This window comes from Pseudonaja textilis, chromosome 2 (assembly GCF_049901715.1).
Source record: "Pseudonaja textilis isolate UNSWEBS1 chromosome 2, rPseTex1.2, whole genome shotgun sequence".
NCBI classification, from domain to species: Eukaryota; Metazoa; Chordata; class Lepidosauria; order Squamata; family Elapidae; genus Pseudonaja; species Pseudonaja textilis.
Genome location: NC_141991.1, coordinates 256,593,604 through 256,620,183, shown reverse-complemented (window position 1 = coordinate 256,620,183; position 26,580 = coordinate 256,593,604). Strand labels below are relative to the sequence as shown.

The 26,580-nt window shown below is 53.6% G+C and overlaps 1 protein-coding gene across 2 annotated transcripts in view; it reads right to left on the bottom strand.

The window, feature by feature from the left end:
* The window catches only part of PHF24 (PHD finger protein 24), a 32,538-nt gene extending 26,133 nt beyond the window's left edge, over nt 1-6,405 (bottom strand). For both annotated transcript variants that reach the window (XM_026720822.2, XM_087927612.1), the window contains exon 1: nt 6,225-6,405. The gene's annotated coding sequence lies outside the window, so the exon portion shown is untranslated. The remainder of the gene's footprint in view (nt 1-6,224) is intronic.
* Between the last annotated feature and the right edge of the window lie 20,175 nt (nt 6,406-26,580).

Below are 26,580 nucleotides of genomic sequence, written 5' to 3'. Positions count from 1 at the left end.
TTGGCCAGATCCCTGCTTTGTGTATTCTTCAGCACAAAGAACGAGCCTGTAGCCAACACAATGTCCTACAGTATTTCATAGCTGATAGCAAATAGATGGTTTCTCTCCCGCCATCTGTCACATTGATTCATTGTATATGCTCAGCTCCGGTCTTGAAAGTCAAGAGGGAAATTATAGGGCTGCTCAGAGAGTCATCAATCTGAAGACGTTCTAGGACGGGGGGTCTCCAACGTTGGCGAGTTTAAGACCCGTGGACTTCAACTCCCAGAACCCCACAGCCAGAATGGCTGGCTGGGAAATTCTGGGAGTTGAATTCCGCAAGATTTAAAGTTGCCAAGGTTAGACCTACCTAGGAGAAGAGCGGTTTTAGTCCATCGTAAGCAAAAACCCTTAATCTGGAAAACCTTTTCCAAGTAGCAAATTGTATTAAAAGGCCTAAGCTTATGTCAGCAGCAGCTCACAAAAGATTATGCACTTTAATATGATTTGTTAGACTCTGTCTGTCCTCTCCCCCCGCCCGCCCATCAACTTGGAATGTCTTTTGCACTGGTGCCAATTGTTCCAGATATCCCCATTCAAGGGGCGTGAAAGAGCCTGTGAGCATCTCCACGGAAAGACATTCACAAGAGGGTGAAGATTTAAGGTTTCCGGAGGTTTTTTCCCACCTATCCCAGAGACGGTGGTGAACCAGGAGAGAGTGTCAAAAATTTAGCCCAAGGCACCTTTCTCCAGCCTAGCACCTCTAGGTTACAACTCTCACAGCCGCAGCCAAGACGCCCAAAATGAAGTGATAGAAAACATGGCAGTTCCAAGATTCTTGGGGATAATTGGCCAGGATCAAAGTCCAGACAGAGTGAAAGAACTGACGAACACAATGCAGCCACAGTCTGGCTGGATGTTGATCCCGATTCTCTTTGTCCTTTGATTTTTCTCTTTTCTTGGTGAGGAGGAGATAACAGAATCACAGAGCTGGAAGGGACCCTGGAGGTCCTCTAGTCAACCCCCCCTGCTCAGGCAGGAGACCCTGTACCATGTCTCTTCTTAAAAGCCTCCAGGGATGGAGCCCCCTTAACCTCTGGAGAGAAGCCCTCCCACTGGTTAATGGCTGGTATGTTTACGTGCAAGCATTTACCACACCTGCTGTTGCAGGTAAGCGCCCCCTGGTCACAACCCTGCTCGATCTCTCCCCCTGCACATCTGACCCAATCCATGCCAGCCTTTTTTCCCAGGCGCTCGGGCCTTTGCCCAATTCCCCCCAACACACACTTCTGTGGATACACACCCTCCATGTTGCTTTCCCTGCCCGTCTCGTAAAGTAATTTAATCTGGGGAGGCTCAGCTCATTTGCAGTCACACCAAGAACTTACACAAGCTGCTCCTTCAGGCCCCTCCCTCATTTGGCATTCTCCAGCCCCCTCCCCCCACCCTGCTTTGCTAACTGCACTGCATCTGGGTGCAATTGGTTCACTTTCTGGTTGCCAGGGAAACCCAGAATCCCACCTCTACGATTTGGCAGGTGAGCTCCATGAAATGCTTCTATCTGCTCAAAACAGCCCTTCTCCTGATGGTTGACGATGGGCCTCCCTGGACCTGACATCGCCAGCTGATCCATGGCTGTCCTCCTGCCGATCGGCCAAGGGGTCCCTTGTCTTTGCTCCCAAGGGCCAGTCCCCTAGGGCACAATATTCTGGCAGCTGAGGCTGGGGTTCGAATGAAATGAACGCCGTCCTCCGCAGTTAAACCCGTTCAGAATCCAGAAAGCTCTCCCTGCAAGCCAAGTGGGCCTCGACCTGGGGCACCCGTTGGATGCCTGGGCTGCCACGAGAACCAGGCTCACCGGGGAAGGAGGGAGTTGGCTTCCCCTCCACCTGCTGAGAGAGAGCAGTTGTGTGCCGTGATGTTCCGTGGAGGGGTTGGGTTTTTTTTTGGGGGGGGGGATGGCTGCAATCCCAGGGGAGCAACTACAGGTGACTCATTTGGTGAACAAGAATCAAACCTAGCTTGCAGTTGTCATGCGGGTGCTGAACATGCCAAGATGTAGAAGTTGGAGAGCGTGAAATGGACACCTGGCTTTGAATGCTGCAACCCCCTAAAAGCTGAATTGATGAGTCCCAATGTTGTCGTTCTGGAAACCGGAGCGCTGACAGAAAGGCTGCCTCCCTTCCCTCGGTCAGAGGCCTGAGGGACCCCCGAGGAGAGGCCACTGCCCAGAAGCCACAGCCGCGACTGGGAGTCTTTGGGTGGGACAGAAATGGGCACGAAGCAGGAAGGCCCAAGGTCCAGCAGGTGTTGCCTGAGGGGGCAGCCTCCCCTGCCAGGAGATCCTCCTCCCTCCTTCAGGGCTGAGAGGTCCAGATGGTCCAGAGACCATCCTGAGGGGCCCCGAAGAACCTCCCAGCTGGGGGGTTTTCTTGCAGGCGTTTCATGACCCAAACTAGGTAACATCACCAGTGATGATGATGTTACCCAGTTGGGTCATGAAACGTCTGCAAGAAAACCACCCAGCTCAGAGAGCCCCAAGGACCCCACAGTCCATCCTTCCTCCTCCTCCTCCCCTCCTCCTCCCCCTCCTCCTCCTCCTCCTCCTCCTCCTCCTCTTCACATATCTCTTCCCTTCTAGCACTGATGAGGTTCCCTAGTTGGGTCATGAAACGTCTGCAAGAAAACCACCCAGCTCAGAGAGCCCCAAGGACCCCACAGTCCATCCTTCCTCCTCCTCCTCCTCCTCCTCCTCCTCCCGAAAGCCACCAAGTTCAAAGAGCCCCAAGGACCCCTCATTTCAACGCTGAGCTACCAACCTTTTCCTTCACTAGAGGCCGTCCTGGTCCCAGCTTCACGGGGCAGAAGTAAATCTTTGGAGCCGATCCTGCTGCCAAGGGTCTGCCTGCCTCTTATCCCCCTGCCTCTTCCTGTCCACCCTGGGCTGGGCCCTACATCCCGGCTGCCTAGACAGGGTGTTGCTCCTGGCATCCCTGGTTAAAAGACGGCTTGAATGCTGGTTGCCATTGCTATGCCAACCTCCCAAGAGATCCGCCTGGTAATATGATTTCAACAACAGCGAGACGACCCGCCTGATCAGATTAACCCGAAGCTGCGCTGGGAGGCTGCCCTGAACTCCATTCATAAAAGGCGGTGATGGGCCGAAAGGGGGTCAGGCAAGGGGGGTCCCGAAGGAGGCTTGTGCCAGCAGGTGCCCACAGCAGCAGCAGCACCATCCATGCCCCACCCTCTCCACTCCAAGAGGCAAAAGTGTGCTTGATCTACCTTTCCACCCACCCACTTATGGTCTCGGCACCTGGATGGTGATGGGTGGGTGGGGGGGGAGAAGTGGAGAGAAGGGGGCTCAGAAGAGAGGGGAGGCCGTGCTGCTTTCAGCAAAGAGGTGGCCCACAAATGGAAGGAGAGAGGAGAAAGAGAGAGAAAAGAGAGAGAGAATAGAGAGGAGGAGAAAGAAAGAGAGAAAGAAGAGACAGAGGAGAGAGAGAGGAAGAGAGAAAGAGAAAGGAGAGAGAGGAGAGAAGGAGAAAGAAAGAGGAGACAGGAGAGAGAGAAAGAAGAGAGAGGAAGAGAGAAAAGAGAGAGAGAGAGAGAGAAGAGAGAGGAGAGAAGGAGAAAGAAAGAGAGAAGAGAGGAGAGGAGAGAGAGAGAGAAGAGAGAGAGAGAGAAAGAGAGAGAGAGAGGAGAGAAGGAGAAAGAAAGAGAGAAAGAAGAGAGAGAGGAGAGAGAGAGGAAGAGAGAGAAAGGAGAGAGAGAGGAGAGAGAGAATGACTCATACAACTCTGTGTATTTTCATGGACGTATAAAGGATTCCTTCCAGCCCCAATTCAAGGGCTGTGCTGGCCCAGGGTTTCACCTGCCTTGCCCCAGTGGCCTGCCCCGCCCCACTTGTCCCAATGGGAGGAGGGGGTGATCCCGTCTGCTAAAGGATTCTGGCTGACGGGGGTCCAGGAGAAGAAGGGCCTTTCCTGCAGGGCCCCCCTCCACCCCCCCCCTCAGAGATTCCCCTCCTGGAGGTGACCTCTGACCCGATTCTCCTGGCCTTCTGGAAGGGCTCGGACACTGGGCTCTGCCGCTTGTCTGCGGCCCCCGCAGGGCCCTGCTACATTGGGGGCGGCCGATCCGGTAGAGGAGACCGCCACCCCCAGCCCGTCCATCCTCTTGGTTGGAACGTTTCCTATCTCGCTCTCCTCATTTTAACCACTTGCATTACCTTTTAAAAACTTTTAATTACATTGTAAGCCACCCAGAGTCACCATATCGCCGAGATGGGCAGCATAAGTCATTCCATAAATCAAGCGAATAAATCTCTGCTGTGCCCTAAAAATGTCCGGAGGGGAGGGGGTGGAATCTAGAAAAGGACCCGAAGGGCTCTGCTGGATGCTCCCAGGAGGGCCTCCTGACTCACCTCTGCACAGACGGAGGGCTTCTGGTTCCTGTGAGCGCCAGCTGAGGGCGGAAGAGATGCCACAGCCGCTGAGTATCAGCCAAAGGGCAGAGCCAACGCAGCTGGCCTGGGTGAGTGTGGCATCCTCCCTACTTGCCTTCTGGCTCAGCAAAGCCGCCCAGCACAGGAGTGTGAGCCACCAAAAGTGGAGGGCGGGGCGGGGGGGGGGGCAGGTGATGGGAGCCCTTGTGTGTCCGTGCTGGTTTGCATGCGACGCCTGGGTGGGTTTTTTTAGCTGCCCAGAGCAGCCTGGCAAACACACCAGTAAAATCCCAGGGATGCCAACCGTTGCCTGCCACGATACCCTCCCCCCCTCTTCCCAAAGATGCCAGATGCCTTCTTACACACACACACACACACACACACACACACACACACACACTTCTCCACAGAGCCATTTCCGAAGGTGTTGGGAACAGAAGCCCAGAACCACAATGACTCACAAACTGGGAGCCCATTCCTCCCCTCTCTGCCCCCCTCCCCCTGCCCCCATCGGATAGCGGGACTCCACAGGGCCCCAATATCCGAACCAAAAGGGGCAGGCAACCCAAACGGCACCTTTCCCTGACCAGGAAGGGCAACCTTTCCCCTCCCCCACCCCCAAGTCCAGGGCCCCAAAACCTCTTTGCACCTGTCCCCCCCTGCTTCTCTGGGGTGACCCCGCCTTTTCCACCGGGAGGATGAATCTCAGCGCAGGTGAGCCCCTCCGTGGCCTAAGGACACCTTTTGCCAGACAGGGGCGGGCTCTGTCGTGGCAGGGAGCCCGAGCGCCATTTTCCAAGGAATTCTGGGGTCCCAGCGGAGGAGAAAAAAAAATAAATCCGCCTCCTGCTTTGGAGGCACCCAGTTGTGTAGATCCAACCCGGAACGGGCTGGGCCTTTGAACCCACAGCGCGGCGCCTGCTCCGGGGTTTTTTTTGCATGGGAAAGGCGGCTGCCGTTGCTGCGTCCCCACGACCACCCACCTTGGCTTGTGCCCCTCCCGCAGCCCCGAGCACTTCGAAAGAGAGCCTGGAATTGGCCCTGCAGCCCCCTCCCCCTCCCCCGCCCCCCAATCTGCTGCTCCTGAAGACGGCGGGGAGGGGAGGGGGCACACCCAGCCCTTCGCCCGCCCCTCCCTCTCTCGCCCCGCACGGCTGGACCCCCCGCCTCGGCTTCTGGGGCTCAGGTAGCCCCCTCCCCCCCCATCTCGAGGGGATCGCCGGGATCGCGGGGTGCGGAGCTGCGCTGGAGCGATGCGCCAGCCAGTCCCGCTGCGGGGCAGAATCGCTCGGCTCTCGGATCGGCCGCGACGCTTCCAGGGGGGGCCGCCCCCACCGCCTTCCGGGAGGCCCGGAGGGCCCCCCCTCGACCTGATCATTTTGGGGGTGCGCCGGGGGAGGGGCGGGGCGGCCGTTGGACTCGACCCGCAGGCCAGGGGATACAGGGCGACCCGAGGCTTTCCGGCCAGCGAGGGCGTCTCCTCTGCTGGGGGGGGGGGGGGGAGCTGTCCAGCGGGCTCCTGCCGTCCCTGCTTTCCAGCCCCTCCCCTCGATTGCACCCCGAAAGGCGCCCCTCTGCGCGCATGGCAGGGGCGGCGGGGGGGCGGTTTCTCCTGGGCCTGGGTCGGATCCCCCGGCTGCCCCTCGCCCGGGATCGCCTTCCCCCACCAACCCCCGCCCCAGACAGCCCTCCCGACCGGTCCTCCCCCACCCCAACTCCCCCGTAGCCCCCGGTGGCCGGACCCCGCATCCGGCCGCAGCCCAGCCCAGCCCAGCCCAGCCCCGCAGCGCTCGCTCACCTGAGGCGCTCCGGCCGCGCTGGCTGCTCTCCTAGCGAGCTGCCCGTCTCCAGCCCATGCCGCCCCCCGGAAAGGCCCCGAAGCTGCGCTGCCCGGGATCCAGGCGGGCTGCCGCAGGGGGAGGGCAGGCGTGGCTGGCTGGACCCTGCCCGGAGCGCGAGGCTGGCACGAGGAGGAGGAGGAGGAGGAGGAGGAGCCGCTGCCGCCGTCCCTGCGCCCCTCGCCCGCCCGCCCGCCCGGCTCCGCGCCGCCCGGCGGCTTTTAACGACGCCGCAGCCCCGGGAAGCGCCCGCCAAGAAGCCCCGCCCCGCCCTTACTCAGGCGCTGCGACCCCCGGCGGGGCGATCCCCAAGCGGCCGGCCGGAGCCCGAGCGCCGCTCCTGGCCTGGGCTGGTCCTCTGTCGCGGGCCGTTCCGAGGGCCAGAGCCGGTTGGGCGAGGAAGCGGAGCGGGAGCTGGGCAGGGTCCGCTCTCGCCCGGCTGGCCCACCGAGTCTTAATTGGGGGGTGGGGGTGGGAGAAGCATCGCCAAGCCAACCCCTTCCTTGCCTTGAAGCCCTCATCATGGCATCGACCGGAGTTGGGCGGGGGTCTCTCCGCCTGGCTAAGTGGGTCTGAACGGAGATGGTGGTCGTGCCAAGCGGCCCCCCATCCCAGCGGGCTCTGCTCCCCCCCTCACACGCTCTGGCGGCAGAGGAGGTGGGCTGCAGGGGTCCTGGTTGCATCCCAAGGGGGCCTGGGGGTGGGAGGGAGTGAATGTCCCGAGGCAAAGCGTCCCACCGCCCTCCCCATCGCCTGTCCTCCCTGGGAAGTTGCTTCCCTCCCCTCGCCTTGGGAGTGGAGGGTCCTGTCCTGCAGCCGCCCGGCCCCCTTCCTGGATGAGTGGGGCTTCAGCTGGGGGTCCCCGTCTCCCCCCCCCCGCCCCGCCCCCCAGAACCAGCCCCTCGGGCCAGGAGGACCGGCGGCCATGCTGCATCCCAGTTGGGTTGATGAAGTGCCTTGAGGTCTCCAAAGAACGGAGGCAGAAATTATAGATAAATTTATTGTCCTTGTACTCAGAAACCCGAGAACAACGAAATAAGGTGCTCTTCTACAACATACAACTGAACAACACCAAAAGACATCTACAAATAACAATGTAAAACAAATTAAAACAAATAACAGTTAAAAACTATACAACCAGAATATATATCTATGTTAAGACCACCCGAAACCACCAAACTCGGCCACGGGGTGCCGGCTGGGAAAGGAAACACCGGCTAGGGGAGATCTTAGTGCAGGGCTCTTCAAACTCGACAGCTTGAAGACTTGTGGACTTCAACTCCCAGAATTCCCCAGCCAGCAGAGTCCTTGATGCAGTCCATTCGAACAGCATGGAAAAAAAGTGACTTGTTTTTTCACACTTACGACCGTTGCAGCATTCCCAGGTGATCAAAAGCTTGGCAACCGGCTCATATTTATGACGGTTGCCATGTCCCTGAGCGGGGGGAGGCGTCACAAGATCCCCTTTTGCGACCTTCTGACAAGCAAAGTTAACGGGGGAGGCCCGATTCACTTAACGGCACGGTTACTAACCCAACAAGTGCAAGTGATTCACTTGACAACAAGAAAGGTGTGGAATGGAGCAAAACTCACTTAACAACGCACTTAAGCAGCGGGAATGTTGGGCTCAAGTATTCTCCAAAGCCCCTGAAGGCAGGACGAGAAGCAACGGAGGGAAACCCGACCTGGAACTAAGGAGGGAGACAATTAATCCGGGGGACAGTTTGCATGTAGAAGTTGCGGTTGCTCCATCACTGGATGAAATTAGGCAACCGCTTGTCTGAAAGGGGCCCCTGCTCAAGCAGGGGGTTGGACTAGAAGACCTCCAAGGTCCCTTCCCGCTCTCTGATGTTCTGTGGGGCAGCTAAGTGGTGGGGACGGTCCCATCGCTGTCTCTTCCAAGGAGGCTGTGCTGCAGGCCTTCAGAGGCTGCAGAACAGCCGGGTCCTTCCTTTGTACTCCTGCCTCGGGCTGAGGGTTGGTCTAGAAGGCCTCCGTGGTCCCCTGAGTGTGTGAAAGAGCGGTTCTCCAAGCTTGGTGAGAAGGTGAAGCCGGTGACCCGGGTCCTTCTGTGTCCCTGGGGTGAAAGGCGGGCTGGTGATGCCCCCCTCCCCAGACCCCCTCCCCAGACCCCCTCCCCTCCCTGCCTGGTCTGATCCTCCTTCAGGGGGCCTGGAGGCCAATGGTGGGAGTGGGGGGGGTGGGCTCGGTGGATGGAATAATCTGCGGAAAGGAGCACGAAAGGCTGCCTTAGCTGGGGGGGAGCTCTTCCTTTTCACGGAATCAAAGAACCCGAGAATTGTGCGTTTCAACCATCTCATCCTCCCGTGAGCAAATACTCCCTTTCTTCCCTTGCGTAACTCATTTCTTTCATCAACTGTGCTGGGTGAGGGGGTGAGGGGCTCCACTCTGGCACCAGAACAAGGGGTGGGGGGCTGCAACCTGTGCTTGAGAGAAGCACTTCAAACTCTCCAGGGGATGCAGAGCCCCCCCAACAACCAGGGAGTGGTGTGCAAGCAGACCTGGGGGCCTCAGAGACCCGCTGGACCCGGGGGAAGCTTTCACTGTAGGCCCAGCAAGATCTTAAGCAACATCTCCTGCTCCCTCCCTCTCTTTCTCTCTCTCTCCCTGTCTCTCTGTCCCTCTCCCTTTGTTTCTCTCCCTCCCTCCCTCCTACCCTTCTCTCCCTCTCTTCTCTCTGTCCCTCTCTTCTCTCCTTCATCCATCCCTTTCTCTCTCTCCCTCTCCCTTCTTTTTCCTCTTCCTTTCTCCCTTCTCTTCCCTCCCTCTCTATTCCCCTGGGTAGCCCTCGGGAGCCGCCTATTCCAGGTAGGTGTCCGGCTGGGGGTTGGGGGACAGGGCGGGGGAGGGGAGGGGAGAAAGAGCTTTGTTAGAAAGGGGCAGAGCAGCTCAGGGTATTCAACCCCCCCTCCCATTCTTGTTGTGGTCCACCAGTGGCCATCGGAGCTGGTGGGAGACTCGGACAGTGGGGAGGTTGGGGAGGGAACTGGGCCAGTCCTGGAGTCTGGGGGAGGCTCGGACGAGGGCTCTGCTTCGGAGGCAGAGATGGGGCCAGGGCCGCCTGACAGTTATCAGCTGCCTTCAGAGTCAGATATCAGTGGGGAAGAAGAATAGCTGGAGCCTGTTCCCAGTGGGCACATGCATAGAGCTGCCAGGAGAAGGGAACAGTTAAGGAACAAGGGCTGACTCGGGAGTAAAGCCACAGGTGAATGGGCCCTCCCAGAGGGAATAAAGAGGAGCGAAAGGGGAGCGGGGTTTACAGGAGACAATTACTTCAATTCATGAGGGTGAAGATCTGTTCTTGCCAAGTAATTGCTGCTACAGTGTGGCGTTTGGAAGCTATCGGCCTGGCAACTCTCCAAGCCTGATCAAGGTCTGTCATTGTGAAATCTCTTGAAAGGCTGTTTGCTGGGACTTTGCTGGAGTGGAATTCACTTTGACCTAAATAAAAGGGGTTTTTATCAGGACTAGGAGTCGGCTTCGTGATCCTGGGAAGGTCTGGGTCAGAACAATTCTGTCTTGCCTCCTGCAGAGAGAACGGGAAAAGCCCACCTTTGCACACCTGTCTGAACCACAGTCGAGCACCTCAGTCCTGGTTGAGTTTCAACATCTTTGCCCTGGGGAGTCGGGGTCTGGCCTCTTCTCAAAGTGCCCTCAGCCCCTCAGCTTAGCTCCAGCCCCATGGGGACCCCCCAGGCGCATTTGGGGGAAGGCAGGACGAGAAGCGAGGGATGGAAACCCATCAAGGAGAGAAGCAACGTGGAACAAAAGAGGAATTTCCTGGCAGTTAGAATAAACAGTGTAGGTCTGTCTGTCTATCTATCTATCTATCTATCTATCTATCTATCTATCTATCTATCTATCTATCTATCTATCTATCTATCTATCTATCTATCTATCTATCTATCTATCTATCTATCTATCTATCTATCTATCTATCTATCTATCTATCTATCTATCTATCTATCTATCTATCATCTATCATCTCTCTCTCTCCCTCTCTCTCCCTCTCTCTCTCTCTCTCTATCTCTCTATCTATCATGTGTATATGTGTGTTATGTATGTGTATGGGTAGATAGATACTTTCTTTTGACATCAGGCAACAGAGTTCCTTTTTCAATATGTGCCAGTGTGCCCACAGTAAAAAATAACAAAGCTTCTCTTCTCTTCTCTTCTCTTCTCTTCTCTTCTCTTCTCTTCTCTTCTCTTCTCTTCTCTTCTCTTCTCTTCTCTTCCTCTCTTCTCTTCTCTTCTCTTCTCTTCTCTCCTCTCCTCTCCTCTCCTCTCCTCTCCTCTCCTCTCATCCCATCATCTTGTCTTAGCTTAGCTTTACCATCTTATCAGTGGACTGGCTTTCCTGCAGAAGTTGTCGGTGTGCCCACATTGGAAGAATTTAAGGAAACATTTGTCCGAAATGGAATGGCGTCTCCTGCTGGAGCAGGAGGTTGGACTAGAAGACCTCTGGGGTCCCTTCCAACTCTTGTTACTCTGGATCGCAGCTCCTGGACCGGGCAGAGGCCTTTTGCAGCAAGCGAAGAAACTTCGCGCCCTCAACGCCTGAGATTCACTGAGGAGGATCCCGGGGGGCAGAGAGGGATCCCTTGAGCGGATCCCGCAAAGCCTGTAGGGTCGGCCATGGACGAAAGGCAGGTGGGAAATTCCGGGAAATCCAGGTTTAACTCCCAGCGTTTGCAAACCACCGTGAAAAGTGTATCTGAGCGCCCGCTCCTCCCTCTGGGTTTGCTGAGCCTGCTTCCCAGAAGCTGGATGCTCGGTGTCCGATTTCAGATCAACAAGACAGATGACTGGGGAGAAGGAGGGAATGAGAAAGAGTTGACAGCGTTTGGAAGAGCAAAGGAAGGGGAGGGGGCTCCCCCTCCCTCCCCAGGCACAGCCCCCCCTTCCCTTTGCAGCCTCGGGGTCCGAAAGCACCTGCGGTGCGGGTGGGCCTGTGTGGCGGCATCCTCCTCTTTGTAGCGGATGTTCCCCCTCCCTCCCTCCCTCCCTCCCTCTCCAAAGCTTCCCCCGGTGGAAACCTTCCTTTGGGTGGAACCCAAGGAAGGCAGAAGGCGGCCCTCAGGTCTGCTGGCTCAGCAGGGCTGGAGAGTTTTCAAAGCCATCCAGCTGCAGAAGGCACCAACCTCCCGGCCTCCCCAGCGGGGACCTGGGGGAAGAGGGTGAGGGGCCAGGGACTGGAGGGGGGGCCGGCGGGCTTGAACGACGGAGCTGTGGGATTGTAAATGCAGGTGGGACGAAGCGTCCTTTGGCCTGGCAGAAACTTGGGGTCCTTGGTGCTCTCAGAGGCTGCTGCTTTCTTGCAGGTGTTTCATGACCCAACTAAGAGACATCATCAGTGCTATAAGAGAACGGACTTTGCAGGGAGGAGGAAGAGACGCGGGGAGGAATAGGAGGACCGTGTGGTCCTTGGTGCTCTCTGAGCTTGGTTGGCTGTTTTCTTGCAGGTGTTTCCTCAGCCAACTAGGGAGCATCTTCAGTGCTAAGAGGGGGTGGGGTTTTTTGGGGAGGGGGAGGAGGGGGGTCAGTGATGACTATGGGATCCAGGACTCCACAGTTCCATCCTGAGCGGCAGAGATTCTCCCCTTTCCTGCCCCAGCCGCAGCTGGTCATCTAAGGCTCCCGCTTACAAGCTGAGTCAGTGGCCAGGTTTGCAATTCCATATCAAACAGGAGCAACGATAGACGGGCGATGCGCATTCCCAGGAGCCTTTACGCATCCCCCCTAGGCCGTCCGTCTGGTAAACGTGCAAGATTCGTTTCTCTCGGCATGTTCATGTACGCATCTGGACTAGACTGTGTGGTTTCTCCGTGCACTATAATATAGGTGGGGTATATGCATAATGTTGAATGTATTTTGTCACGTTCATGCAGTGTATATCGGAGGTGGTGACCCTTTGAGAGCTACAAGCAACAAACTTTCGTTTTCATGTACGTCTATCAGTGTACATTCAAAGCGGCAATAGAGTCATTCTAAGTTCCGAGTGAGTTGAGGCCGGAGAGATTCAGGTCCCAAGAAGAGCCGGGTCTCTAGATAGGTCTCATTCCCCCCCCCACCCATCAGCACCACGGAGAGCTCCCCGCTCAACCCAGCGGGTGGAAAGAGGGTCCCTGCAGGCCTTGAGGGGTCTCCAACTGCGGCCACTTTAAGACCCGCGGACTTCAACTCCCAGAATGCTGGCTGGGGAATTCTGGGAGTTGAAGTCCACAGGTCTTATAGTGGCCAGGGTTAGACTGCCTTGGCTTAGCCTGGTGGAAAACTGACCATAAGGCCCTAAAGGTGCTTTTTTGTTATTTCAAGAGGCAACTGGACTTTCTGGTTTTTCCTTGGAGAGGTTTCACTTCTCATCCGAGAAGCTTCTTCAGCTCTACAGAAGGAGGACGGAGCTGAAGAAGCTGCTTGGATGGGAAGCGAAACATCTCCCAGGAAAAACCAGAAAGTCCAGTTGCCTCTTGAAAGAAAAGCACCTTTGGGACAACCAGGACCAGGGTGATGGCTGAGAACCTCCCTAGACATGTGACCACAAGGGCATCGTCTAACCGTTAGCCTTTCTTGCCCACAATCTGGACTTCTCTCCGGCATCCTGGTCCCTCTGCTCACCTGCTGAGTCTCCCCTGGCAGAGGCCTTCACAGACTGGCAACCCTGGAGGGAGCCCTGGGCCCTGGAGGTGTCAACCACAGAGGGCAAAGTCAGCCTTGGGGCAGAGGGTGGGAGCTCTGCCTCCCAGATCCACGTAGCTCCCATCTGAACAGCTTTCGTTTGACAAGGCTTCTCCCTATTTGGGTGCTGAGTGCCATGGAAACGCCTGCTGGCAGTGGGTGGTGGAGACGAGTGTGTCAGCTTGTTGCTCTGATGCCGTAGCAGTTTTGGGCACGATGTGTCGCTTCTGTAATGGGTAGGTGCTAGCCCGAGACCCCTCCGTTCTTCCTTCCAATCACAAGGACACTCACAGTGGAAGATTGTCAACGCCAACGGGGAGGCATCACGCAATTGCTAGAAAGGAGGTCAAAAGGCCAGCAAGACCCTCCTGTGCCAGTTATTTGGGGAAGAGGGTGAGCTCAGCAACCTCAGTGAGTGGTGGCAGCTGGTGGGCTCAGAACCTGAGCCAGGAGGGGCCTTCTCAGTATTTGGATGAGGCACCAGCTGGAAATCCCAGCACTTAAGAGTGGATTACCTCTCTCCATCCACCCATCTCTATGTCCACCTGTCTTTTATCTCTCTTGCCTCTCTCTCTCTGTCTCATCATCCATCCATCCATCCATCCATCCATCCATCTATCCATCCATCCATCTATCTATCCATCCATTCACACACTCAACCAGCCACCCATTTATTCATCACATCCATCTCTCCATCCATCCATCTAGCCATCCATCACCCATTCATCTACAGTCATATCCATCTATCTGTCTGTCTGTCTATCTATCTATCTATCTATCTATCTATCTATCTATCTATCTATCTATCTATCATCTATCTATCATCTCTCTCTCTCTCTCTCTCTCTCTCTCTCTCTCTATCTATCTATCTATCTATCTATCTATCTATCTATCTATCTATCTATCTATCTATCTATCTATCTATCTATCTATCTATCTATCTATCTATCTATCTATCTATCTATCTATCTATCTATCTATCATCTATCTCTATCTATCTATCTATCTATCTATCTATCTATCTATCTATCTATCTATCTATCTATCTATCTATCTATCTATCTATCTATCTATCTATCTATCATCTATCTCTATCTATCTATCTATCTATCTATCTATCTATCTATCTATCTATCTATCTATCTATCTATCTATCATCTATCTATATCATCTATCTATATCTATCAACTATCTATATGTAGCTATCATCTAGCTCCATGGATTTGTGAGCCTACCGGTTAAATGTGACTTGGTGGAGGCTTTGCCTTCCTCTGTGTAGTAAGAACCTGGGGCCCCTAATTGCGTCCACTCTCTCTGTTGCAAACAACAGCTCCCTGGGTCAGCAGCTCCAAAGGGCCGAGGCTTTGAGAGCCACTCTTAACTTTGCAGCCTGCTCTGTGAGTGTGTGTCTCTCTCTCTCTCTGAATGGATTCCAGTCAGCATGAAATGGGAGGGGGGAGGGGGGGTCGTGGGGGGAAGGAAAGTGGGGATGTGTTCAACTGGTATCCTAAAAGAGGTCACACCACTAGAACCAGTGAAGTAAAAAACCTCCAGCGATGCAGCATCCACAATTTCTGGAGGCAAACAGTTCCACTGATTAATTAACAGGATAACAAGAGCTGGGAGGGACCTCGAAGGTCTTCTAGTCCATCCCTCGGCTCAAGCAGGAAACCTTATACAATTTCAGACAAATGGAGGTCCAGTCTCTTCTTGATGGAGCACCCACAACTTCTGGAGGAAAGTTGTTCCCCTGGTTAATTGTTCTAACAGTCAGGAAATCCCTCCTGAGAACTAGCTTCTCGCTTCTCTCCTTGATGGGTTTCCGCCCACTGCTTCTTTTCCTGCCCTCGAGGGGGGTTTTGGAGAATAACTGGACTGCCTCTTCTGTGGGGCAGCCCTTGAGGTCTTGGAAGACTGCTATTATGTCACCGATTCACAAGAGCAGGCTGAGGCCGCTGTTGTGTCTCCAGGGTGTGGTCCCGGACAGTCATCCTCTGCTTTCCCCCAAGCCCATGGGGGAGGCCGCCTCTATCCTTCCCATTTCCCCCATTAAATCTGCAAAGGTGTGTTTTTGGACCTGGGCCAGCTGGAGTGATTCCTCCCCCACCCCTCGTTGTCCTGCTGTGTTCATTTCATTATAGGCCCCTCCAATAATTCATTGCTTGCCATTTTCTCCCCCCCCCCCCAAATCTCCAAGGTGAGCATCTGGACAAGTTCTTTGGCCAAGTTCTTTGGCCAAGTTCATTGTTAGAAGATGGGTCTCTCTCCCCCCGTTCCCTTTTAAGCCTGTCCCTTATCCCTGGGGAATTTCAAAGGTGCTCCCCCCGCACACCCCCCAAGGCAACGGGACTTTGTTGATATTTTTCTTTGAAAACATCTTGCTTCTCATCTAAAAGCTTCTTCAGTTCTTTTTATGGATGAGCTTCTTGGAGGAGAAGCAAAATGTTTCGAAAAAGAAAGCCAAGAAATTCCAGCTGCCTTTTTGGGGGGTTGTGGGGTGGGGGTGGAATCACAACCACGACCTGGATGACTGAGAATCTCTTATCACTTGGGAAATGAGAGCTTGCAGGTGTGTTTCCCCCCACCCCCCTTTCTGGTTTCACCAGTTGAGAAAGGTGTTGAAAGGCTGCTTAAAATGCCTGAGGACTCCATTTTCCTGCTGGGAGAGCTCCGGTGCAAGGATACAGACAACTGCTTGGAAGCTGGTTCCTTTTATTTTTCAGGAAGGCGAGAGATAGCAAGAAGCCTGCGTTCCTGGGGCTAGCTCGCTTTGTATAATAAACCCCTGGTTTTTTATACCTTTTCTCCTTTTGTGTGTTTGTGCTTGTGTTTGTATTTCTTTACGTTTTAAATCCTGTCAGGGGTTGTCTTCATTTCCGCCAGAGGGTAAACTCCGCAGGGTGGTTTGATTGGATTATCAGTTTCGTCCTAATGTTTTCTTATATTTGTTTGGTGGCAATCTCCTGTCTGTCTCCTTTGCAATATATTTTGTGTCTATTTGTTTCGCTGATTTGGCATGACCTGTTGTTTGTAAGGGATTTCTTTTTCTCGTTTCCCTAGCTTTCTTAATTACTTGGCTTTTGTCTCGGGGGCTTCTTTCAATACCTTTTATTAAATCTCTTTTCCTACGCACGTTTGTTTTATGGCTGGCCTGATGTCCCCTTGGGGATTTTCCTGCTTGGGTGTCACCGCTGTCCTCGTGAAGTTCCCTTTCCACAAAGGGAAAGGAAAGAAGGGGCTCCCTCAGCCAGGCCCCGTCCGGACAGAAGGCCCGGCCACAGCAGAGGAAAGCGAAGGGCTGCCCAGCCGCCTCCACCGCCCGCCTGCTTCTGCAGACAATCCCGCTTGGCTGCAGTGCAGGAAATCCCTCCGCACTGGAGGCGTTCTGTGCGGAACATTTTCTCTGCTTCAACACCAGGAAAATTCTCCTTCTTTTGCCTGCGGGGCCGAAGGGAGACGGACGCCCAATGCGGAATTCTGAGCCGAGTTCCAGATTCTCCTGCCCAGGCCCAGAACCGCAACACAACGATGCTGAAGAAAAGGCCGCCTGCTGGCGTGTGCTTTTCCTGCCTCAGACGGAGGGGCCTGCGCGTCTCTTTGTAAATTTGCCTAGAGTGTGTCTATCCAGGGTGGGTGTTTTGTTTTCACGCTTTGCTGCGCAGCGGAAGAGCTGAAACGAGCCGCTCCAAATGGAGGCTATTCATGCTTCCGTTCCAACAAGGCGCAAAGGTCTGACAGAGAAATGGGGTCGGCCTCGCCCGGGGCACCCAAGCGTGCAACACAAGCTAGGACAACCAAAAGGCAACCCACAACTGCAAGCATCTGCCTGGATGCATCAGACGCAGGGATGCGTCTGTCTGTGTGTACCAGACAAGCCTCCGGGGGCCTGAGGTTGGCTTTTCTCTGCTCTCCCCAGAGGGTGGGATGGCCTCACTTAGACAGGCAGAGCCTCTTCATGGCTGGTCGGCTGGAGGGGATTAGCAGCTGAGAGACGGAGGAGCTTGGAGGGGGAGCGGGGGTAGAGAGAGGGAGGGAATCAGCCTCCCCAAAGAGGGGTGGCTGGAATTGTGCAAGGCAAAGTGGAGACCCACCCAGGCTCCTCTCTGGCTCTGCACACCTGCAGGGGGCTGTTTTATCCTGGGCGGGGGGCAGAACACCACGGCCTGCCAGCCTCTCTGTGCATTTGGATCTGAGCAGCCCCACGCCTGGTCCCCGAGGGGTCCCTCGGGCGGGAGGGCGAAGGGCTAGACGAGGATGGGCAGCCATCCCAAGGGAAGGCAGAGGAGAAAGGGTTGCCTGTTATTGTTCAAGAAACCCGAGGTTTATTGTTGCGATAGAAATGGCCAGGGCACATCATTAGGCGAAAGGAAACAGTCAAATCTGAATGCTATTACCTTATTCTACTGCATTCAATGCTTTTTTCTTTTTTCTTTTCATCTTTACTCTACACTTCTACCTCTTCCTTCCCCCTTTCCTTATTTTCCCACTATTTGCATTTTCGTTTATCTTTTATTCTTCGATAAACTAATAAAATTAGAAGAGAATAACTGAATAAGAGAGCGGGAAAGGACCTTGGAATGAGTCCAACTGCCCAGTTTAATTTGTCAATAAAAAACAAAAAACAACAACAACGATAGGGACACAGGGAAATATCCCTGAAATCTCCCAGAATCACCCAGGTCAACCTAATGGGGCTTCATTTTCATTTGTTTTAGAGCGGAGTTGGGGAATTGTGGCCCTTTTATGACTTGGGGACTTCAACTCCCAGAATTCCTGAGCCAGCATGGAATTCTGGGTCAGGGCTGCCTCTGACCAGTCTGGAGGGAAGAAAACCTTTGGCTCCACAGACTCCAAGAAAAGGGAATTTTACTAGGAAAGAGCCAATATGCATGAAAAAGACAAATTGAAAGTAATGCCAGAGCCCGCCCCATGGTAGCCAGGCAACCAGAGTCCAATCATCGACCAGGGAGATGTTTTGGGAATGTCTCTGGTCCAGGTGCTCCAGGCAGCCCTCCTGCATGCCGTTTGCAGGATGGTTGGTCTCCCTCCTCCTCCCTCCTCCTCCCCTTCCCTCCCCTCCCCTCCCCTTCCATCCCTCCCTCTCCTTCCCTCCCCCCTCTCCTCTCTCAAGGAAGATGGCAAATCGTTTTCATCTTTGACCTATTCCTTTTGTACTATATATGCAGTACGCTTAAGTGACGATAATTGTATGGAGATCTACAGTTACAATTTTGTGCAGATCTGTAATAGTCCCTAGTTATTTTTCCTTGTGGATACTAGGTTCCCTTGTGCACTATTATTTTGGGTTTAATTGTCATTAGCATGGTGCAAAATTTGCTTGGAACATAGCCCTTATTTCCATGGAGTCCAGATGGTTCTTCAAAATTCCATGATAAACCTTTAAAAGTCTTGATTTCAATATGTGGTCCACTAGAAGTAAAGGCAGAATATTATATTTCTCTGCATGAGAAATTGAGAAACATGCTCTTGGTGCCGGCCTATCTACACAACAAAAGAGCTCAGCTCCAGGATGATGGGATTATCCTTCAAGCCATTCAGCCACAATAGGAAATTGCCCTTCATTGCATCACCCAGCAAGAGTCAACCAAGCCTGGGACACAGACAAAGTTAGCTAAGACCCCCTCCCTCTGGGAGTCTGACAACCAATAGGACAATTGCCCTTGCCACAGGAACAGGAAGCTCAAGTTCAAAGCGCTTGGGAGGAAATAACACTCACTCTCCACTCCATGTGTTCAGCTACCCGGGACTTCACACCCATGTGGCCCTGCTGTCCACCATTAAGCCCATCCTTCCAAGCAGCCCCCATGTTTCCAGTGTCTTTCTCCCCACTTGAAACTGAACCCAGATGGGCATTTCTTCCGACAGGATCAGGTTTGGTTGGCAATGAGATGGGAGACCACCGAGTAGCTCCAGGCCATAGGCTGGACTAGGACCCAGAGACCCTCCCTTTTTAAGGGGAGGGGGTCTCTGTCATCGGCTTTGGAGCAGAACCTGCCCATAGTAGCCATGGGTTCTTTTGCTGCCCTTGGAGAGGCAGAGTTCAGCTTGGTGAGGAAAAAGCAACAGCTTGAACGAGGGGTTGGAAAGTAGGACACGAAGATGATTTGGGGGCTGGAGGATAAAACCTACCAAGAACGGTGACAGGAATTGGGCACGTCCAGTTTAATCAAAAGAAGGACCAGGGGAGACAGGATAGCAGTGATCCAATATCTCACAGGGACTGCCTCAAAGAAGAGGGAGTCAAGCTATTTTCCAAAGCCCCCGAAGGCAGCACAAGAAACAACGGATGGAAATTAATCAAGGAGAGAAGCAACCTGGAACTAAGGAGGAATTTCCTGACGCTGAGAACAATTATAGTTAATAGGATCTCTTGTAAATAGTTGGAACAGTGTTGAGGGAATTATTTGTTTAGCAGAGAGATGGTGTGAAGGAAAAAACTGTCCTTGTGTCTAGTTGTTCTGGTGTGCAGGGCTCTATATAGTGTCTTTTTGAGGGAAGGAGTTGCAACAGTTTATGTCCGGGATGTGAGGGGTCTGTAAATATTTTCACAGCCCTCTTTTTGACTCGTGCAGGATACAGGTCCTCCAAGGAAGGCAGGTTGGTAGCCATTGTTTTTTCTGCAGTCCTAATTATCCTCTGAAGTCTGTGTCTGTCCTGTTGGGTTGCAGAACCAAACCAGACAGTTATAGAGGTGCAGATGACAGACTCAATCATTCCTCCGTAGAACTGGATCAGCAGCTCCTTGGGCAGTTTGAGCTTCCTGAGTTGGCGCAGAAAGAACATTCTTTGTTGTGCTTTTTTGATGACGTTTTTGATGTTAGGTGTCCATTTTAGGTCACGTGGTATATTAGAACCTAGAAATTGGAAGGTCTCTATTGTTGATACTGTGTTGTCCAGTATTGTGAGAGGTGGTAGTATAGGAGGGGGGGGACGAGCGGTCTGCCACCTCCAAGTGGTGTCCCCTGGATGCGCGAAGCCGTCAAACGCTAACCGTAACTGAGAGCAGACCCTCCGACGACAGGCCCACGCGACAGGCCGGCTGGAGTACTCAAATGCCGCATCAACATGGTGGAAACATCCACTACAAAACACACGTCCAATGCTACGCGTTCGGGCGACTGCGTCCGGGTCCGATGCGCACGGAGACTACCCGATCCGTGTGAAAAACGCATAGCGGGAACAGAGGACTGCCAGATGCTCAAGGTGGCCACCTGGAACGTGGATTCGCTGACTGGACGCTCGACCGAGATCGTCAGGGCCATGCGGGACAGGAAGCTGGACATCTGCTGCCTCCAGGAAACTCGCTGGAAGGGCAACAAGGCTACGACTATAGACGGCTACAAGATCATATACACCAGCTGTAAGGAAAACCGCGGCGGTGTAGCTGTGGTTGTCAGTCCAAGCTGGCAAAGTTCCGTCGCAGAAGTTAAGCGCCTCACAGAACGACTGATGATAATCGTCGTAGCGACCGAGAGGCAGCGCCTACACATCTTGTCCGCCTACGCCCCTCAGACCGGATGTCACGAGGAGGAGAAGGATACCTTCTGGGAACTGCTCGACAGCCAACTCAGGCAGATCCCACACGAAGACGACATCATCATCTCGGGCGACCTGAATGGTCATGTAGGGCGGGACAAAACGGACACCAGTGCCACGGTGGGCACGGCACAGGCGATACGAATGAGAATGGCCAGAGGATCCTGGACTTTGCCGACTCCCATGATATGACCATCACGAATACCTGCTTCATTAGGCGAGAATCTCAACTCCTCACCTACCATAGCAGAAACGGGAGCCACCACACACAGATCGACTACATCATCGTACGACGAAGAGCCGCTAAAAACGTGCTCAACGCCAAGGTGTACCCGCACGAATCGAGCAGTCAGCACAGGCCGCTGATGGCGAAGATCAGGATCAGCAAGCCCAAGACCAGGATTGACAAAAGGAATGCAGACCAGCCACGAATCAAGTGGTGGAACCAGAAGAAGATGGCGGGACCCCTCATCAAACCGGAGCAGTTCCTGCAGATGGTCGACGGGCCACAGGAAGCGTGGTCCATGCTGAAGAGCACTGTTCACACTGCCGGCTGCCAACAGCTTGGTTGCACCAAGCCAGGACGGAGACGCATCGAGCGAGATACATGGCTCTGGACACCGGAAGTACAAGATGCCGTACACCTGAAGAAACGGCTCTACAAGGCCTTTCTTCAGGACAAGACCAGTGAGAAGCTCTGCGAATACAAGGCGGCCAAAAGGCAGCCAAGAAAGCAGTAGCGACAGCCAGAAGCTCCCACTACGATGACATCTACGAGAAGCTGAACACGCGAGAAGGCGAGAACGAGATCTACCGCCTAGCCAAAAGCAGACACAGGAAGACCCTGGACATTGACCAGTTTCATGGGATCAACGACGAAAGGGGAAATTTGATCGTCAACCCCAGAGACGCTGCGGAGAGGTGGCGGCAATACTTCGAGAAGATCTCCACCGAGGAGTTCCCACACCCACGAACCCCGCGAGGTGACCCAGTTGAAGGCCCAGTCTCAGGCATTTATGCCAGCGAGTCGCCGACGCCATCAAGGCCATGAAAACGGTAAGGCAACAGGACCAGACGACATCCCTGCCGACTTCTGGAAAAAGGCACTACCGGGCTCGGCATTGTGGCTGTGCGAGCTGTTCAACAACATCGTCTCCACGGGAAAAGTGCCACACGACTGGTACCGCAGCACCACTGTTCCGATCTGGAAGGGAAAGGGCAGCCCAGCGGACTGCTCCAACTACAGACCGGTCAGGTTACTGTCACACACTATGAAGATCTTTGAACGCGTCCTTGATAAGCGCATTCGGGACATCGTCGACATCAGCGTCAACCAGGCTGGATTCATCAAGAACTGCGGCACCACCGACGCCATCTTCGGTGTGCGGATGCTGATGGAGGCTCACAGAGAGAAGAAAATCCCGCTCCACACCGCCTTCCTAGACTTGGAAAAGGCCTTCGACCGAGTCCTGCACGATCTCATCTGGTACGCACTGCGAGATCACGGCGTGCCTGAGCTGCTCGTACAATGGGTCCAACTCCTATACAGATGTCACAAAAGCCGTGTAAAAGCGGCAGCTGGGATATCAGAGGAGTTTAATATTACCGTCGGCGTACACCAGGGCTCTGCTCTCTCACCACTGCTGTTCATTCTGGTGATGGACACAATTACACACGACCTGTACACGCCCGCCCCATGGACGCTGCTCTACGCCGATGATGTGTTCCTGGCCAACCTGTGCAAGGCTGAACTCGAGCACCGAGTCCAACAGTGGCACGACCGCCTCGAGCAGTTCGGGCTCCGGCTGAACCTAAAGAAGTCCGAATACCTGACCACTGACAATGAAATGACAGGCTCCATCCACGTGAACGGGCAGGAGCTACCGCGCGCCTCCACCTTCAAGTACCTGGGAACTACTCTTGGGGAAGAAGGCCTACTACAAACTGAGGTGGCAGCCAGGATCAATGCAGCGTGGGGCAAATGGAAGTCCGTCACGGGCGTCCTCTGTGACAAGAAGATGCCGATGCGCCTGAAGGCGAAAATCTATAACTCTGTGGTGCGCCCGTGGCCATATACGGCGCAGAGTGCTGGCCGACGACCAAAGAAGTCGAAAGCAGACTCCAGATAATGGAGATGCGAATGCTCCGATGGTCGGTAGGCCTCACCCTACTCGATCGCGTCAGGAACGAAGAAGTGCGTGACGGTTCAACGTCGTGCCCATCCCCACGGTCATGAGGCAGTCCCGGCTACGATGGTTCGCCACGTGAGCCGCGCCAAGGAAGAATCCATCATCAAATCTGTAATGAAGGTGACTGTCGGAGGAGCGAGACCGCGTGGTAGACCTAAACAACGCTGGATGGACACGATCAAGGCCGATCTAGAGATCGCGAAGGCAGACCCGACACACGTGGCAGACAGAGAGGCGTGGAAGCAGTACTCAAGGACATTAGCGGACCTCGCCCGAGCGCGAGACAAACGCTGAAGAAAAAGAAGAAGAAGAAGGTAGTATAGGAGGGTTTCTTCTAAAGTCTACCACCATTTCTACGGTTTTGAATGTGTTCAGTTCCAGACTGTTCCAGTTACACCACGAGGCAAGTTGTACAACCTCCTGTCTGTATGTGGATTCATCGTTGTCTCGAATGAGACCAATCACTGTTGTGTCATCAGCAAACTTCAGTATTTTAACAAATGGATCGTTTGAGATGCAGTCATTGGTATATAGGGAGAAGAGAAGTGGAGATAGCACACAGCCTTGGGGAGGCCCTGTGCTGATTGTACAGGTATCGGAGGTGATTCCGCCTAGCTTCACCTGCTGCTTCCTGTCTGTTAGGAAGCTTATGATCCACTTACAAGTGTGTTCAGGTACCGCTAGTTGGTTTAATTTACTTAGAAGAGTGTCTGGAATGATGGTATTGAATGCTGAACTGAAGTCTACAAAGAGGACCCTTGCGTAGGTATTTGGAGAGTCCAGGTGTTGTCGGATGTAATGCACAGCCATGTTAACAGCATCATCTGTCGATCTATTTGCTCGGTATGCAAACTGCACGGGATCTAACAGCGGATCCGTGATGGTTTTCAGGTGGGACAGCACAAGCCTTTCAAAGATTTTCATAACTACAGAGGTTAGAGCAACTGGTCTGTAGTCATTCAGTCCCTTGATGGAGGGTTTCTTTGGCACTGGGATGATGGTAGAACGTTTGAAGCAGGAAGGAACATAGCGCATCTCTAGTGATCTATTGAAGATTCGGGTGAAGATGGGACTTTTAAGCAAGAAGGAGTTATCTTGTCTGGCCCTGGGACTTTTCCTGGCTTCTGTCTGTGTAATAGATCTTGCACTTCTTTTTCTGTGATCTCCAGAGGTTGTGAACCCACTGGATCGGGGCCAGTGGTAGGAGGCTTGGCTGTTGTTGGTGTGTTTGAGATGTGGGTTGTGGAGATAGGTGGCTGAAGTTTCCTTTCAAACCTGCCATAAAACACATTCAGGTCATCTGCTAGTTGTTGATTTCCTTCTGCCTGGGAAGGAGGTTTGTTGAAGCCAGTGATGCTTCTAAGAGTTTTCCACACGTTTGCTGGTTCGTTTGTTGAGAATGGATTCTTTAATTTTTCTGAGTAGCTTCTTTTTGCTGCTCTGATCTCTCCTGTTAATATGTTTCTGGCCTGGTTGTATCGCATTCTGTCCCCTTTTCTGTAGGCTTCCTCTTTGGAACGACGTAGCTGCTTAGGTTTAGCTGTGCACCAAGGTTTATTGTTAAGTTGTGAATGCTCCAACACTGGAGTTTTTTTTTTAAAGAGACTGGGCAGCCACTTGTCTGGAATGGTGCAGGTTTTCCTGCTTGGCCAGGGGTTAGTCTAGGAGACCCCCAAGGTCCCTCCCAACTCTGTTATTCCGACACAAAAGGAGACGCATGACTCGACACGGTAGGGTGGAGGGCATCAGGATGGAGGAAGAACAGAGCAAGTGGGACAAAGGGCACACACCTGAAAGGTGACTTTCGGCAGGAACTAATGCTTGGCTTAGGAAGGAAAATCCAAAGGCAAAACCACCACAGAGCGACAACACTTGCAAAGAGTACAGGGTATTTTTGTAGCACATTCCAAACCCGAGCCATAATATAATATAATAAAATAATGAAAATAAAATAATAAAACGAAACAAAATAGTGAAATGAAACAAAATAAAATAAAACAATACACATCCTTTCTCTGCACTTGGCTCAAACAGCAACTCAGATAGTGGACAATCCATCAACCAATCAACCTTTATGGTCAGAGTACAACCTGTGTACAATGAGATTGGCTGAGCTTCCCTTCGTGCACACCCCCCAACACAACACAACTCACAGTGAGGACACAAGTCCCTAACCAAGTCCCCACCTTATTGCACCATGTGACCTTGTTGCACAACGCACTGGGCCCGCAAGTCTATCCTACTATGAAGTTATTTTCTGTCCAGGAGTCTGACAGCCCATGGCTAGAAACTATTCTTCAGCCTGTTAGTGTGACTGGCTATGCTTCTCTATCTCCTACCTGATGGCAAGAGAGTGAAGAAGGGCTGACCAGGATGTGAGTTGTCCCTGAGGATTTTCCTCACTCTTCTAAGGCAGCGAGCCCTAGTGAGGCCATCTAGCGGTATCAGGGAACAGCCCACGATGTTTTGTGCTGTGCTCACCATTCTCTGTAGTGTTTTTTCTATCCACGATTGTCAAGTCAGCCACCGTATGTGAGGACGCTTTCTACTGTGGACTGGGAAAAGGTGGATCATCGGTCGTTGTTCCACTTTATTCTTTTGCAAGACCCTGAGGAAACGGAGTCTCTGTTGGGTCTTTCTGGCCATCTGGGTTGTGTTGGTTTTCCAGGTGAGATCTTCGCTGAGGTAAACTCCCAGGAATTTAAAGGAGGAAACTCTCTCCTCACAGCCCCCCTTGATGTAAAGTGGGGCGGGTTCCTCTCTCTTCTTCTGAAAGTTCTTCCAACATCTCCTTGGTCTTGCGGATGTTCAGGTGCAGGTTGTTGTCTAGGCACCGTGAGGGTAATTTTTGAACCTCCTCCCTGTGTGCTGTTTCACCTCCACCGAAGCCACGAGAATCCGGCACTTGGGACAACAGCAGATAAATCACCTGCCGGTGAGTGAGAGGCTGACCAGCTGCCAGCTCTTCCCTCCCCACCTCTTGCCAATGAATTAGCCGCCCATCAGCCAGACCCAGCCGAGCTCCAGCCTCACCGTAGCAGCCTGGAGGGCTGCCGAGTGCCGGGTCTTCCAGGAGATCAATGCCACTGGGAGCCTCCAAGGCAGGGAAGACCCCCAGCTGCTCAGCAGGGGCCCCGAAGCTTCCTCCCCAGCACATGTGGGGGCCAATCTGCTGACTTGGAGGGCGGCAGGGCCATCCTTGGGGTGGGATGGGGGGTCTTTGGCCTGACTTTACTCAGAGAGTCCCCTCACTGGGAGGCCCACACCTTTAGCAGTTGAGGAGCTTCATTCAATAGGATTGATTTACTCCCGCTCCAGAACACGAGGGGGTCTCGGGGGAGGATTTCATGGGACCCACTTTTGCGGCCTTCTGACAAGCAAATGCGGAAGTCGGACTCGCTTCATAGCTGGGTCACTAGCTTAACGGGTCCCTCCCTCCGGCTTTCTTCCCATCTCCTTCCTCCCTCTCTCCCCGCAACATGGAGGCCGAGTTCCCAGTTAATTGACCTCTGCTGGAGCTGGCATGATCTCCTCCTGCCTCTCGCTCGGCCTCCGTGGTGCATCCTCTTTGCGCAGCCCTGGAGCGAGTGAGCTCTGGGCCACAGGGCCTCTCCCTTCAGCAGCCCTGAGAGCAAAAGCCACAGCTGTTGTCTGGCTTCCGATCTTGGCTGATGCCCAACCTCTCTTGGGTTAGCCACTCGCCATGAAGCAACTCTGCTGGCAGATGTGTCAATTTTTTTTGGGGGGGGGGTGATTCATTTGGATAAGCTCTCTCTACGGAGCTGACCGGTTAAGCTGTCAATACTTGGAAAGGAAGCAGTGACAGCTCTTAAGGCAAAGGCAGACGGCAGGGTGCCTCTGTGGGGATGGCACA